At 37.1% G+C, this 17576-nt stretch overlaps 1 protein-coding gene across 1 annotated transcript in view; it reads left to right on the top strand.

Moving 5' to 3' along the window:
• The window catches only part of arhgap32b (Rho GTPase activating protein 32b), a 599869-nt gene that overhangs the window by 353715 nt on the left and 228578 nt on the right, over window positions 1-17576 (top strand). The window lies entirely within an intron of this gene.

The raw sequence follows: 17576 nt of genomic DNA, 5'->3' as shown, positions 1-17576 counted from the left end.
CCACCCTAGTGGCCCGCTGATTCTCTTCTTTCGCCGGCATCTTTTTGCGTTACAACTGATTAAGTCAGTGTTTGTGTTGCAATTACTTAGTACATTTTCCTTAATTTTTCACTTAAGCTGGCACTTAACTCTTCAATCTGCCTTAAGAATGATTTAAGATATGAAGAGGTAGGGGAAGTGACGATGAAGGTGGTAGGGATGAGAACAGCACCCGTACGCATGCGCCCCACGGTCACCCTGCTGACCACTGCTGAGAGTTGATTCTCAATAAAATAAAATAAAAATAAAAAGAGGATAACCTTGGAGGTCAATCGTCACCCCAAAAGCGGATAGTAGATGTCACGTAATATATGTGAACCAAATTTCAGGCCAATAGTTCAAATGGTTTGCGAGCTACAGGTAATTTAAAATCCTGGACAGACAGACAAACAGCCACGGTAGTGTATTATATATAAGTATTTTTCTGCTTTATGAACAGTTTATTAACATCCCTGTGACCTGTCCTTTAGTTCAACCAAGTGTGATTAGGCCAACCTCAGTGTTTTTCAGATCTTTCTTTTTAGCCTTGACAAGCATATTTTGTATGCAGTTATCTCTTTTTAGCTTGGTTATTTTTGTGTTTTATGGCCAGGAATTTTAAGATTTTACTAAATGTCATTTTATGTTTTACACAAACTGTTTGTGAATGTTTACTATGTTTCATGTTTGTTAATGGATAATGCATTAAATGCAAATGAATTGATTTGAACTGAATTTACATAAAGACAGGCTGAAGTGTCTGGTAATAGCTCAAGGCCACAACTTAGTAGCTGACATCATTAGCACAATTGATGAGCAATATTTATTTGTGAAATGTACATTAAAGACAAGAAATGTTTGTGCCATTTGGTTTTAAAAGCTAACACAGTTGCTTCATTTATCTTTGGCTAATGCATTTATGTGTAAATGTCCTATTTTTTAAATTTGTATGTAGACTATGATTTAATAATATTTTTAAGTGTGGGGTAGCATTACTGGACTGCAGATGTATGGGAGTAAAGGAGGAGATGAGGCAGGGGAAGTGAGCTGAAAGCTGCATAGACAAATTTGAAGATCTCAGAGTGGTAAACATACTGTTTTAGCAGTTCTTGTTTTGCTTAAAGATGCTGTTTGTTAATCAGAGTATAACTGGGAAGTGAAGTGGTTTGATTCTTCAGGAAAAATCAATAGCAGAGCCTTATTTTGTTTAATCTATTATTCTCTTAGATATAGACTGAGTACACTGCTTTATGCACTGTAGAGTACCTGGTGAATATTTTAGTCGCTGAGGCATTAAAAGCACCACCATTAGGTCCAGTGATAGATACAATATATAAATGTACCTATTTTTGCAGTTGCTTTTTTTTTTTGTTATTTATTACTTACTGTACACTTATATACTGTGCATGTGTGACTGTGTATACATATTAATTAATTTATATTAAAAGAAAGTAAGGACAGAATTATCTTTTTTTTGTATGTAATTACATCTGGTAGACCAGTTCAGATTCAATGAGTGATGTCAAAGAAGAAGATTTTCTCAAAATAGGAAAATGTGTCATTTGAGTTGTTTTGAAGATGGACAGTGATTGAAACCTCTTTTGCAACCTCAGTTTTTTTTCTTTCTTTATTTAACAAATAAGTATGATTTTTATTTAACTCAGTATGATTGGGTTTTCAGTATATCGATGATTTTTTCTTTTTAATTTTTTTTTTCAGTATGTCATTGATTTTTTTTTTTCTGTTTTGATTTTTAAAAATTCACTCATCTGTATTACTTGTATTTCTCGATGTGATTTTGCTGCCTTGCATGCTACCCACTTTTCTCACCCATCCTCCAAAATAAGCTTTGCGTAGAATATATTTAGAAAGGAACATTATAAAAAATGTCATCTCATCTGTCAGTTAATCCATTTATTCCTCTGTTTTCTTTGCTTGCTTAATGCCCTGTTTTATTTTAATCCTAACAGAATAACTGTGCTCCAACACTCTTTTTTTCTTTGCTCTGAGAAAGCTCTAGTTCTTCACAAACGCTAGTTACCTAAAATACATGTCTCTGGGAAGCAGGTGGAAACTGGAACACATGGCGATAAACAACTGGGACACACAAAGCATGTTCCATCTCCACACAGACAGGCACTGGGCAGCCGCATTAATCACTGCACCCACCTTTGGGTTGCCTGGCCTAACAATTTAAATTTTTGTGATCTTGACAGTGAAGTGGAAAGAAAGAAATGCAACATAAATAGATAGATATTGCTGTTGTTATTACAATTATTATTACAATTAAGGCCTTCTTTATATCATGCAAAAGTCACTGATGCCTGTTACATCAATGTGGATCTCCATTCAATATTTAAATTTAAAATTTTCAGGCCCATTTGATCTTTATATTCACTGTAATGATGACAAATGCAGATGTATGCACCTGTATATAATTGTATATTTATGTGTTTATACATTGTATATGAATGTATGAAATGTTATACACATTATATCTAATGTTTAATAACATATGTTTTTAATATGTGTTATGTATTAGTATACATATAAAAATGGCAAAACAGTAGGTTCCCTTGCTGAGTACATATTGGTTCTGTCTAACATAGCCCTTTTTTATTGTTTAATTCATTTCTATAGTCCGACATATGCCTCCATTTTCTTATTTGACCTTCCAGTAAATGGCTCTCTACGTAGACTAATAAACGTAGAATGTTGTGAGAAGTTTGCTGAAATAAGATGTATTGCTGTGGTCCCATGGAGGCAGCAATAGAAGCAGACAGTGTTGCACAAAGAGCACCAGTCTGTGGAAAAGGCAAACACTGGAGGATGATTTACTGAATGCCCCAGCCTGCTTGTTCAAAACTAAGAGACAGCTGTTTTATTTATTGGAAGTCATGTTGCCTTTGGTCTTTGTGGATTGCAAACAGACTTAAAAGTCTGCTTAGTACGTCATTTTAAGTTTGGCAATGTTGAAACAGTAAGAGGAGGTGTGCTGTGTTCCTCCTTAGTGAGGGTGCTGTCTTAGCAGCTTTTGTCATTCTGCCAACAAAGTGGCAGAACAGCTACTAAGGAAGTAAAGTTGGTCCAGAAAGTCCTTAGGTTATCTCTCTGGCTAATGAGTTTGAGAGGAGGATCTCTGGAAGTCATTTAGTGGCATAATACTACTTTTTAAGGCAGAGGTATAAAACTCAGTGGATCTGGCAATGAGTGTATAATGGTGACAGTGTTCTTTCAATTCATCTTGAGTGCCATCTTCCAAAAGGTTAGCAAGGTTGACATTATAGAGCAGCCATAGAATTATGCAGCTGATGAATTTGACAGTGACTACTACATTTTTTCATTATCTTTTTATGGGGTCCTGACTGTGGAGCAGAGGTCCTGATTAGCACATCTGTAAAATAAGTCTAACTCAAAATTTTACTGTGTATGGAACAGGTGGAAAATTGAAAGTCATTGCAAACTGAATGAGGGCTGCCGTGTTGGTGAAGATGTCAGAATGGCTGTCTTATAGCTACATTTACATTTATTTGTGACTTACAAAAGAGGCCAACATAATCGAGCCTGGGAACTGATTGAAAACAAGTGTTACAGGACAAAGAGTACAAAATTGTTTTCCACAAGTGAATCCTCAAAACCACATATAAGCTAGTAACAATCCCCAGATTTACAAAACCTAACAGCTATCTCTTAGACAGAAATTAGCTCCTGGAAACAGGGTTTTGCTCTCTGGACTGGACAGTGTCTTTGAGAAATATTTTTTCAAAAATGTATGCATTTCGTTATTTTTTAACAAATACATACTATTTTTTATTTATTGTTTTGGACACCAGGGGCATACAGTTCTCCAAACTCCGGACACAATAGACACAGTGTCCAAGTTCAACACACAAGACACGTTTATTCAGCTGTGGGAAACGCTTTTGTCTCATTCCCCACAGTACCACAGTTCATAAGCACAGTACAATACAGCACCCTTTTATCTTCTTCACTTTCTCTTTTCTTTCTCTCTCTCTCCATCTTCACTCCTCCTAGCATCAAGCTTCGTCCACCTCCTCCCAACTCTGGCTCCCAGAGTAGTGGCAGCTTGCTCCATTTATAGGGTACCTAGAATATCCAGATATTTTCTTCCGGCAGAACTTCCAGGACCCAACAGGGCTGTAGCAAACTCCAGCTCCCAGCATGCTCTGCGGGAATCCATAGTGCTGTAGCAATCCTTCCTCCTAGAGGAGATAAAGCCCTGAAGACACTCTCTCCCCCATCCCATCTATTATACAGGTGTCCCAGTCGGGCAAGGGCCCCGGCCGTCTGCCACATTGCATATCCATATATCTGTCATTTCATATGGGGTGGTTTTATTTTTAATAAATTCACCTTTATTACTTAAAACATCTTTGCTCTCCCTTCCATAAGAAGTTAAGTACAGAGTACACATAGAATGGAACTGCATTACAAAATTGTCATCTCATTTCATCAGTGCACCTACTGTATCTGTTCGTCCATTTCTTGAAAGTGTTTACTTCATGTTACATTATATTTTGATAACAACAGGATGAATATGTCTTGTCTACTTCCTTTCTTTGTTTGCCTCTTAAACCATTCTACACTAAAACTTTGCAACAACTGATACATGCCTTTTGTAAAACGGGTGGAAACTGGAAAGCATGGAGTAAAGCAACTGAGACATGCATTGCCTGTGCCATTTCCACACAGACCTAGACCAGTTCTTCTCATATGTGAGCTTGGTCCAGGAATTCAGCTTTCCTCCCATACCACAAAAAATTGCATTTAAGGGTTAGTAGCACTCAAAACTGGTCCTATGTAAGTCAATTTATGTGACTGTGCCTCTCAGTGGCACCGTGCTCAGAATTGTATTGTACATTTGACAATAAATGCTAACACCTTAACCAGTGTTGTTTCCTGTTTTGCTGTCTTATAGGCATTAAGGAGCACTGCTAATTTCTTATATGATTTGGAGTATTGAGTTGCTTTAATTATATATAGTACTGAACCTTTATACAGTATTTAACAGATTAAGGTTACTTTTTCTTTTTTTTTTTAATTAGTGGTATCCTTTTTTACTTTCTCGTATACAAAGTACAGGGAAAGTATTGTAATCGTCCAAAGATTCGATGTCAAGATTTTGATGACTCTCGACATTTTAGACCTCCCTGAGTCCGAAAATACCATTTTTGGAATTGTGTTTGTCTGTGTACAGTATGTAAACACGATAACTTGCGTACGCTTTCACTTAGGTCAACCAAATTTTGCATACAAGTATAAGGTACAAAACGTTTACCTTTTATTCATGCAGCTGTAGAGTCTGATTTATTCAACTTTACTTTTATAATAATTGTTCAATATATTAGTAATTTGATTTGATTTGTTGTTTATGGTTCTTTAATAAACATAATATAAAAATATAATCATTGTCTTATGGTTTACTCCTTAAATATCCATCCCCATATCTGAGTATACGAGAAAGTCTAGTGGAAACCACTCCCGATTTTTATATGTTATGATGTCCAGTTTTATGTACAGTACATTGCAAATATTTGTAGATTTGTATTTGGTCTTAAGTTGCTGTGGACTCACACCACAAAGCATGTTATTTCACAGATTTGTACTGTTGTGTAATGGCAGTGGACAGTTGTGAACTTGCAACATCTGGTTCAGAAGCGGTCTCCTTACAGCATGAGCCACGCAGAGACTGCTTCTGGACAGTGTGAGCAGAACACTTCCTGGTGATGTTAGATGTGCTGCCTCTTTCTCTCTCTCTCTCTCTGTCTCTCTCTCAGCCCCCACCTTTTCATTACACAGTGCAAACCCCATCCTTGTTGACAAGTGTATGTTGTGGGCACACACCGAAAAGATCAAACCACTCTTGACCAGATGTTGCATGTTCACAGCTGACCAACGACAATTAAGTGCATTGCAAATCTTCCAACTGAGATGCTTCATGCTGTAAGTCCATGGCAATACTCTTGGCAATGGGGTTGGGATTTGCACTGCGGATGGGTGGAGTGCAGTGCAGAAAAGGTAGAGACTAAAAGAGAGAGCTTAGCTGACGTCACCAAGAAGAGCTCTATTCACATTGTTAAAAAGCAGTCTCTGTGCGGTTGAGACTAGGAGTTCACTTAGTAGCTCACACTGCAAGGAGACCATTTCTGAACCAGATGTGGGTTTGCAGCTGACCACCGGCAAATCTTTGAAATGAGATGCTTTGTGGTGTGATTATGTCTGTGGCATGCATTATTTGCAAAATTGTTTTAACTTTGCTTTTGAAATTCTCACCCATTTTTGAGCAATGGAACATATCACCAAACCATGTTAAAAGGGCCTGACAGATTCACTCAACAATACCCCATCCATCATCTGTCTCCTACACTTAAGGGACATTTACAAAGCGGTTTATTTCTGCCAAGTAAGCACTGATATTGGTTTTGTTCTTTATAAACTGGAATCAAGGAACAAGGAAGTGCTGCCAAGAAGAGGGATCAGAGTTGCATGACTCCCTACCCATACCCCTTGGTAATATTTTTTTCTGATCATAAGTCAGTGGTTGAAGCTGTCAGTCTACTATTTTCAGTACAATACGATAAACTGTTTTAAAGCTTGTAAAATGTGCATTGCATTGTAAGAGAAGTTTAAAAGTTTCAATAAATTAAATGTAGGAAGTTGTCACATTGAAGTACTAGTAGGAGCAGAATGTGTGACCTTGTCTTCTCATTTTTAGGTCCCTGCTTACTGGAACTCACAAATTACACTATAGTTCATATGATTAAAGTAAAGAATTCATTATGATGCATGATGGGAATGATCCACAGGAAACATATTTTGACCACAGTTACAAATGTAAGTTAAATATGCAGGCTTTGCCCACAAACACACTTGAGTCTTAGTGGCATCTTGTGACTCAGTGGAAGGATATTGTGCTGTCAGGATCTGCTCTGTTGCATCATCCTTTCAGAGCTAGGATGCACTGGAGGGTTCCCTGAGTCCATGTGATGGTGCTTGCAGCGGTCCCTGCCATAATATTTCTGTTTTTGACTGTGATGAAAGTGAAGCCAGAGCGGTGTGATGTTTAAAAGGGCTGGCTGAGTGATTTTATCCACCAGCTGTACTTTGCGTAACACCTCTCAAAGGCACACCATTACAAGGCGCCTTTAAAAGCATAGAATTAATTTAATGCAGACATTTGTTGGACATAAAATGCTGAGAGCACACGAGGCAAGTGATTAGTGTCTGTGGTCGAGGCATTCTTACCCCGCACCAAAAATTAAATATCATCATCTTGTTCTGTGGTAATTAGCATATAGCCACTAATTTTCCAATTACTGTAGCTTATGCCCATTGCTCATCTCCCGAAATAACATTTGTTGATCTTGGCTCTAATTGCGTGCAGCTAGCCTGTATTTAGATATTTTCTAAATGGTCCATTCTTTCTTCTAGCATGCTTATCACATAGCTTTACCATAACAACTGCATCTGTACAATTCCTTAGTAAAAAGTATGGAAAATATATTATTAGAACATTATGAATATAAAAGACCATTGATTCATTCTTTGAATTCAGGCTTACAGTAGAGAAGGAGCCTATTTTGACATCCAAAGGGCTCAAGCCACAATTCAACCCACATTTCTGAGGAAAAGAGCGTCTCCTGGCTCCATTGGTGCAGTGTAGAAACCAACAAAAGACATAGTGCCAGTTTTTCACAGGGCACACTCAGGCTTACGTCCACATTCAGAGTGGGCCAATTTAGAGTCGATAATCAATTTAAATACAACAGGTGGAATGTTGGAGAAAATGCAGTGTGACATGGACAGAACTTCTAAGCTCCACACGATAACTGTCAAAGAATTTGAGCTGAGAACACTGGAGCTAACCACTGTGCCAGTGTACTACCACTTCAATTACGATTTTTTTAAGCACACTTCACAGAAGGCATGCTCAGTGCTCTGTCACAGAATTAGAAAAATACAAAATCAATTGAAGTGTATTGTGGTTGTCCAAGGAAGTAATGGATTGAAAGACAAGATAACTATTAGGGATCCAAGTTTCCAGTCAGTAAGTGATGCCTCCTTCCGGGTGGCAGGGCTTTTAAGGTTCTGGATTCAGAAGGGGCAGAATCAGTTGCTTTCAATGGGTGGATTACTCAGCACTGTTGAGGCAAAGGAAGATGACATAGTTAGCGTCAGCACCCCCTCTTGGCCTGTGGTGGAATTACATCATGGAATAGGGGGGCCACAGCCTGACTGAAAATAATTACAACATTGCTGCAAAATATTCAAATTACTAAAAATCAAGCAAGAGCAGAGGTGTGGAATGTGTCTTTTTAAAGCAGTTCACTACTTCATTATTCAAAATATGTTACATACATTGTGCAGTGCCTTAGCCAGTATTCACAAAGACCTTTTTAACGCTTGTTTCATACATTGTATCCATATATAACTGAACCAAAATACATTTACACTAACCATTAAACTGTGTCTCCAGTGTCCGCTCACATTAATCTACAGAGCACCGCCACTAATAATCTGTATTTGAAATGGGAACCGGCAGCTCTCAATGATCCAACAAGAAAAAGTAAAAAGAAGGTGACATCCCATACTGCTGTAAAGAGAGTTATTGTTTTTAACTTGATGCCAAAGACGTGACAGTCTCACAAAGGGAATGTTAGTTTGACTTTACGCGTGCCACTACCTCCCTTCTGCTCACTTTTTAAAGCTGCACAGTTGTCATGGATCACCACCTGTCCTTCTCCAACTGACCTGTCTACTGCCACCACCCTACACAATTCTTGTGTCTTTTTCTCTGACTTCATTACTGCAGGTGAAATGAAAAAGCACTTGCATTTCCTCTTGTGTTTAATGCAGTTATTGCTTATGGAAAAGCTCCAGGGCTGCATCCACAGGCTAAACAAAGTACTTTCTGTAATTAAGTTATAAAAAAAAGTCTGCAGCGATTCATTTTGTACTTTAAATGTTACTTTTTATTTTGCCTGGCTTTGCCCGGGAAATATCCAATGACAACGAGCCTTGTTTATAGTGCTGAGGATTAATAGGATGAATCAGAAGTACTGTGTAAGTACTGGAGTACTTTTCTGTATGCAATATTTGATTTGATTTTTCCCTTCAGGGTCTAATATTATTACTTCATTGGGGTGAGTATTCTTGAACATGCTACATACATGACTAAAACATTTCTGCCGTTGATCAGTTCTTACTTGTGCTAGTGGACTTGTCTTTTGTTGATGGTCATTGCAAAACACAGTTTGAGAGGAAACTGTATTCTTTTGAATTCAAAGAAGTAATATTAGTAATAATGGGAAATTTGGGTATACTGTAAATATAATTTCACCACTCTAAAAGTGATAGCTTCGGTCAGATCTGAATATAACGCTTTGATCTATAATTTTTATCGTTACAGTGTTTTGAAGGTTTTTGTTCAAAAGGATTATACACTGAACCTTGGTTTTCTTTAACTTATTACTTACAGATTTCATGTTTATAGGCTGTACATTTACGTGATCAGTGGAGCAGACTGAAGGCTTTAAGCACTCTACAGAAAAGAACAAGTGAAAAGAAATAATATGAACCATGTACATTGTGCACTTCATCTGTGTTCTGTCTGTGGATAACCCCTTTGCTTAGCTGTGCAAGTGTTTAAACTGACCAAGACTTGCCATTACTCCTGGATTGTGTTGTACTCAGGGCTTGAAGTGGATTGGTATGCTGTTACCAGCACTTCAGCTGTTTCTGCTTTTCGGACTGGAACGTTGTGGGACATTGTGGTCTGACCTCCAAGGGGAAACTCCAGTGCTCCACAATATTGCCTATATTTTACCACCAAGTGCATGCTCGACAATCCAGCCTGGCTGGAATTTGTATGTATTTTATACAACATTGTGTGTGAGTAAGATGAAGCCAACAGAATAGGGAGTACTGGATGTACCCAAGGAGGCTAATTGCAAACCGCATTTTCTTTGAGGTTCACCTATCTTTCCTTTGTTCATTTTACAGCTCATTTTCCATGTAGCTCACCACCTCATCTGTTTTTCTTGTGCAAGGCAGCTCCCTTCACTTGCCAGTAGCCCCGTTTCTCTGCATCCACATGATTATAGCTACAGCTCATTCAGTAGCACTTTTCTGTTTGTGCTGTTCATTGGATTGCTCAATTTCATTGCTCAATTTCTCTGCATGATCACTGACAAGTCAAAAAAGGGACATGCTGCTAAGAATACCCTGCTCACTACAGCATTATTACCAACAAATATAGACAAAAAAAAACAGAGTTAGCTAATTTTCTTTTTCTTCACCAAATTTCAGTCAAATCAGTCAATGCATTTTTGAGATTTTGGGGTAATTTTTTTCTATTATAATGGCTGCTGTTACTCCTAAATATCGATGTATCAAAATGTTCTTTCTTAGCATTTACCTACTGTTGTATATATACAGTATGTTTATATTTTCTAGTATATAATAAAACACTAATGTATGTGTGTTCAGCCCCTCAGAACAATCTAGTTGGTTAGTTTGCCTTTTGTGTCATTGGTAAGTTTAACTTTGGTGACGCGAAGAAAGAAGTAGTGTGAGTTACACATGGAAGAGTAAAGGCACACACTGAGAGATTCGCCTTCAACGGCAGAAAGTATAAATGTAGACAGGAGCCAAGAAAGTTGTCTTGAAAATAATGAGTCTGAGAAGCAGGCTTTGTGGGAAGACACTCGAGGAAGAGAGTGCTGGAGGAGTGAGGTTCAGACACGTGAATACAGAAGAAAGGCGCTGAAGGTACACACAGGGCAAGAGATAACAAAATTATTTGAATTATTCTGTTACCTGTCTTTAACAGGTACCATGGCTAGTATATATTGTGATGTGTGGGTCATAGACTTGTAGAAGAGAGGAGGTTTAAAAAAAAATCAGCTTTATTGTGGTAAAGACAGGAACATCCTCAAAGCATTTATTCAAACAGGAACTGTCACTTAAACACACGCAGCATTCAACCAGTGATGATGACATTGTCCTGCATTCGCTCCCTTCTCAGATCAAAAGAATAGATAGCCTTCCTGCAGAAGAGAGGAGATGGAAAGAGAGCACAAGTCCAGGTCCGTGGCCGGTTTTAAATGTTCCCTGCTCCACCCATCTGTCAACAGACATGTTAAGCGGTGAGTCAGTGAGCTTGCAGTTGAACTGGTGGCCTACAACCAATCCCTGCCTTTGTTAACAGACTTTCGGTGCACAGCGCAGTTGCAGGGTTGTTGGGGTTTCAAAAATCTCACATTATATATATATATATATATATATATATATATATATATATATATATATATATATATATATATAATATATCTACAGTACAGATTTTCAGAAATACAGTAAGTAGTAATTTTCTGCATAATTTAATAATTAATACTTAAGCCAAGTAAGCAGTATGTGTTATCATAAATATCTGCAGTGACAAATTCTGTATTTTGGTATTTTCTGTTGTTTATATATCCCCAAAAAACATGCAAACTCTGTTTATGTTCTGTTTAGGAAATTCAAGTACTAGTAAAAATTACTTTTATTTAATTTAAACGCACAGACAATTTTTTTAAATGCCTGTCATTTTTTCTTTGTTTAATAAAATACATAGAAAATCCAGACAGTATAATACCACTTGCAGCAAATAAACCCTTGGTAGTAAAATGAACACATGCAGCAAAAATACTGGAAGATGAACATCATGGCCTGTGTAGGGGGCCCTTATATATTCTTGTAGTTCAATGGGGGGACTGGGAGGAATAAAAGTGGAGAACTACTGGTTTATATGATGGTGACAGGCAGACCCATCAGCTTTAGGTATTTTCAATGAGTTCCAGTTTGTTAAGAGGACCTTTGGCTTCTTTTACTGGGAAGAAGCTAATTGATTCCATTGTGTTACCCAGTCTCTTTTTTAAATTGTTTAACCACTTGCCTCCTTTCCAAAGGGCTGTCACCCCTTATAGTCTACCAGGTCTTACATTATATATTTTTTATGGGTCTGCTGCTTGGCAGCCTTTAGGTTCTAACCCATTTACATTAAAAAGTCAATGAAATCGCAATAATTTGCAGTTGCATGAAACCCGGGCAGTTTTTTCACTTGAACATCAGTGAGGAGGCGGGGAGGCTCATTCATTAGAAAACTGCTATTATTAACAAATAATTGAATGAATACTGCCTGACTAGAGTTTGCACACCAATTAAGGCAAACACAGTCTAGATCTTAGAATAGCATATAATTTAAAAATGGTTGAGTAAAAGAATGAATAGAGACTTCTCTTCGGAGATTCAGGTGATAAAGACATAGTTATGCAATATAGCAGGAGCAGGATTCTGCCTGGAGAAGCGATCAGTGGTGTGGCTAGACATCAAGGGTGAAGTGGGGGAGGGTGCTTCCAGCTGTGCGGCGCATGGCGCAGGAATCATTTTTCCCACACAAAGCTTTGTTGCTCTACCAATTATGCACCACGACTGGCCCCATCTGAGACGGCAAAGAGATGCTGGCCCATTTTTCTGGATGTGAGACACTGAAAAGAAATGAGACAGATGTAGAAAGAGGAAAGAAGAATTTCTGAGAGGTGAAGTGCTGTCATGGTCAATGTCAAGACATTTTATTGATTTGCTTGAGGGGTTTATCTCCTGCTTGGGTTTAAGGCCCACACTTTAATAACCCTGCCTCCTTCTAACATTAAATACATATTTGCATTTGTTTTTGATAATGGCTTTCTTTCTTACTTTAGCAATTTATAAAATTGTATTGAAGACATGGTGCTGAATCTAATTTGTTGTGTAATGCTGCTTTTACGTTCTAATGTGTATAAATAAAAATTGATATAAGATTTATTAATTTCTCTTATAGGTAGGAGAGTAGTACCGTACAGTGAGTAGGCTGTTCTCTGGTTACACTCTATGTGAGGCCTTTGCAGTCTCCTTGTGTCCACATAGCATTTTCCAGAAATGAAAATAAATTTAATTGCCGTGTCTGAAGTGAGAATGTGTGTATGTATGTGTGAGTGGACTAAGGTGGGAACTTTCCTCTCCTCCAGTCCTGCTGGGAAAAGGGTCTGACTTGTAGGGGTCATGTAGTGAAGAAAGGGAGTTCCCAAAATCAATATATACATATATAATGCTAATGTCTGTCTGTCTCACAATTATGTGTGACTTAATGGGGCTGGAACCTTGATCTTGGTCTTAATTGAAAGCTTATGACCTCATATATTCAGGAAATTCCAAAAATTTTAGGTAGTGGCAATCTGATAGGCACTTGACTGGTGAGCTGAAAGGTTTACTGTAATTAAAGCATAGTCCCTGAAGGCCCATTATTAGATAGTCTCCTAGGACACGGTACACATGTGTTCAGAATTCATAAAAGTGGTTATTGTTCTTACATTTGTAAATAACGGATTGCGATTTTAATGTTGTTTATGTCTAACCTTTTGTAGTATTTTATTTTAGGAGTGGAGGTCCACATGTTTCACTAGCTTTCTAGTTTTTGAACGGATTCCACGTGATAATTGTAAACCTTCTTTGGAACAACAATGCACATTCCCAAACAGCGAATACTGTACTGACTAAAAAATCTTGCATCACATGCACCTTATCTTCTCTATTAATTGCATCTTTTTTTAACTTTATTTTGGATTCAAATATTATAAATATAGTTTTGTTCTGATGATACATTGTATTAATAAATAAATATGTTACACTCATGTACTAAGTTGTGATTTTCTGCATTTGTCTTTCCAAGGGACAAAAGATTAGTTGTATCTTTAGACATGGTTCACAGCATGCATTTAATTTTAAAGAAATCAGTTATCTAACACATTTTTATGTCCTGATAAACAGCAGTCATTAATCTCTTGTCAGCATTCCTTAAATATATATTTCTTTAGTTTTTTTTTTTACAATCTCTTATATAAAGTATAGGGAAAGTATTGTAATGGTCCAAAATTTTGAGCTCAAAATTTTTGATGAATCTCGATGTTTTAGATCTCCCTGAGTCCGATAAATACCATTTTTGGAATTATGTCTGTGTGTGTGTGTATGTAAACACGATAAGTTGAGTAAGCTTTCAGTTAAGTCAACCAAATTTTGCATACAAGTGTTGATGCAAAACGTAGATTTCTATCAACTTTTGAGGTATTTCCACTAACTGAAAGTGGTACTTTTTTATTCATGCAGCTGCAGAGTCCGATTTATTTATTTATTTATACATATTTTTTATCTATTTATTTACTTTTATAATAATTGTTCAATATATTCTTAATTTGATAATATAAAAATATAATCATTGTCTTGCGGTTTACTCCTCAAATATCCTTCCCCATATCTGAGTATACGAGAAAGTCTAGGGGAGACCACTCCTGGTTATTTTTCTTTTCACTCTCTATCTTCTTATACTGTATGTTCAGTCTTTGATATGAACATCTTTGTACAAGACAGTAGCATATCTTAGCTGGAATCCAATTAGTAGCTTAATTTCAAAGTGTCCTTAAATTATAAAATAATTCCCCAATATAAAAATGTGTTTATGATTGTTGCTATGTTGTGTATGATTTTTTCTAGTACTTTAAAATTCCTATGAAATGCACACTATAATGTTGTTATTAATAATTATAATTACTGGAAATTCTTCAGAAAGCCAAGGAATTTCCCCTAAGTACTATTATAATTTATGATTGATTCTAATGGTATGGCAAAGTATGGAGTTTCCTGAGTGTAGAGTCTGCATGTTCTTACCGTTTACAAGTGGAATTTCTGTAGTTCTCAGTCCAATCCCAAGGACTCCTTATAGTATGTGTCTGGATAGAAGGACAACTGGTCAGCTCTGCAAAGATTGTGTTGAGGCTCGGAACTGAATCTAGACCCCCACCTCTGTGAGGACCTGCAGCTTCACTTCTGTTTACACCCATTGTTATTAACATTTTGTTATGAATAATAAATAAATAAGGACCCTATTACTAAATAAGTTTAAAAGGCCAATACAGAATAGAGAATTAGTTTTATATTCTGTAGTGTAAAATCGGATTGTCTAGTACTGAAGATGTTAGAAGGTGAAATTGCTAGAGGTTATCCATTCCTCACCAACTGTACTGCAAAAATGCTGTCACACCTTCTTCGCATATCAGGTGGTTTATTGCAGTTCAACTTTCAGCAGTCTTTCTCCAAATTTAAAATGCCACCACTAGAGTCCTGACATGCACCATGCCTGATGAACACATCACCACTCAACTGTAATGACTACATTGCCTTCCTGTACAATATTGTGTTATCTACTGTTAATTGCAGCCCCCTAGATTATCATTTGTCATATCAGCTGGCTGAACATCTAATGTTGGCCATCTGATTTTTCTGAAGACATGTCATTCAACCCTTAGTGAATGTGTTTTCTAAGTTTGCAGCTCCTAATCTCTGGAGCTCTTTCACATGGACTATTCCTGAAGCTCTATCAATGAGGTCCCAATTAAAAACTGACCTTTTTTCTGTCTAGAATTTTAATAAGCTCTAGCTGTTACTCTGTTCTCAAATCTGACTCTTGTATAGCCACTGTATCGATCTGGAATTTATTGTATTGTCAGCAGATATTGTTAGCCTCCTCCTATACTCTGTCAGTAGACCCTTCAAAATTAAATTGAATTTATCATATAATGTGTTGAATAAACATCTATTTTATTTTGTAAATTTGAATTGTGTTCATTTTTAAGGCAGTGAAAACTTCTATATAAAATAAAGATCGCTATTGATTGATGCTCTGTAGAAATATAATTCATTCTAACAGCCAGGCAAAACAATAATGAAGCTATTGTTGGAGGTCTCTAAATGAAGCAGTTTGGCTGTGTTAACAGTGTGCTAAACACAGGGTGGACGGACAATACTTTTAGCCATTAATTTTTAAAGTGTTCTAACAGCTTCATGTTTCTGGTGCCATTTTAATTTATAAGCCTCAGTTTTTTAGCGGATTCATATACAAATAGCATCGTGTTTACACTGTCCAACAAAGCTCACAGAAGGCTTTAATGGCAACCAATTTGTTTAAACCTGTACAATACAGGATTGTTGGCTGAAAAGTGATACTGGCAAATGTTTTGCAAAGAAGCTACTCTTCTTATTTTTCATACAACTAGCTCATTATAAGTCTTGTTTTGCTGAGACTAAAAAAAAAATTAGGAAAATTGGATGAAACAAAACAAATTGCTTTCTATGAATATGACCCACCCCCAGTTCCCTTTAGCCCCCAGTGCAATAAAAGTGATGGATGTTGCTATTGTTTCTCCAAACCTGATTTCTCTTATAATTGATTTTATTGTGGAGAAAACAGGATTCACATGACAAACAGAAGGGTCTTGTTCCCAGCTGGGTACTATTTGGGTTTGCAGAGTCACAAAGTAACATTTGTAATGTGTAAGTAATTGTACAGTTCAGCTGGAAGAGATCCAGTGTACCAGTGTTTATCATCTTCATGTGGGAAATTAAAATTAACAAATTACTATATTGAGTAATTGGAAGAAGATCCGAGGCAATGATTTTTTTTAATCTTCTTCTGAGCATTGGAAAGGGATAAATGCTTGTATGATGCTGCTGGAAACAGATAAAGCCCTGACATTTGTCACCTTCATGTCAGCAAATGGAATGAGAAAATAGCTGTACTGAACATTTAGAAAAAGAAGGGGATTTAAAGCACCAATGTTTGTTGTATTCATCTTGCCAATTGAAATGGGTAACTAATGTACTGTGTGACTGGAAAGGACTCGTAGGTGCTGATGTCTGTCATCTCAGGGGTTTGGAATTGTTTTTTAGTACTGCCAAGTTCATAATTTGAAGCCAGATCTTTCTGTTAATGAAGCACATTTTTCAATTTTATGGCTTTTTAGTGGACTCATTCCACCATACCAGGAATTTTCAGAGTTTTTTTTTTTTGGAGAGTGCCAACACTCTTAGATCTTCACCTTTTCCACTTCAAGTATTTTTTTGAAACAGGTAGTGCATAGTGGACACACAGGCTCAAATGACATCAAGTTATCTGATCAGCTGTTGTCACATTTTGCATTTCATTATTGTTACTTTTTTGTATTACATTACATTATTGTTGCTACTGGAAATAGTTAAGGGTTCTGAATCTTAAAAGGAGGCAGAGAGGCTGGGAGCATGTGCTAATAACGTGTTGCCGCACTCACCACATGACGAACCAACTGGATTAGGACCTGAGTGCAGCGGGTGACACCTCTGCACCACACTGCAATAGTATGAGATTTTTTTTTTAATCTCCTGCCAATCCTGCCACCAACCCCCAAGTTTTCCCTGCACGTTGTGGGACCTACTTGCAAGGCTAGATGCAGATTTACATCATACACAGGACAAAGCATTTGTAGGTTAAGGTCCTTGCTCAAGGTGTTTACAGGATTCAAACGACCAACCTTCCGATTGCTGGTGCAGATCCCTAGTCTCAGAGCCACCACTCCGCCTAATAATCATAAAAAGCAAGTCAGTTAAAATTTTGGCAATGAAGGTCATTCTAGTACCAGCAGTAATTTGTA

This window comes from Erpetoichthys calabaricus, chromosome 9 (assembly GCF_900747795.2).
Source record: "Erpetoichthys calabaricus chromosome 9, fErpCal1.3, whole genome shotgun sequence".
Lineage (NCBI taxonomy): Eukaryota > Metazoa > Chordata > Cladistia > Polypteriformes > Polypteridae > Erpetoichthys > Erpetoichthys calabaricus.
Note: the sequence above shows the minus strand (reverse complement) of the source record. Positions and strands in the feature narration are given on the sequence as shown.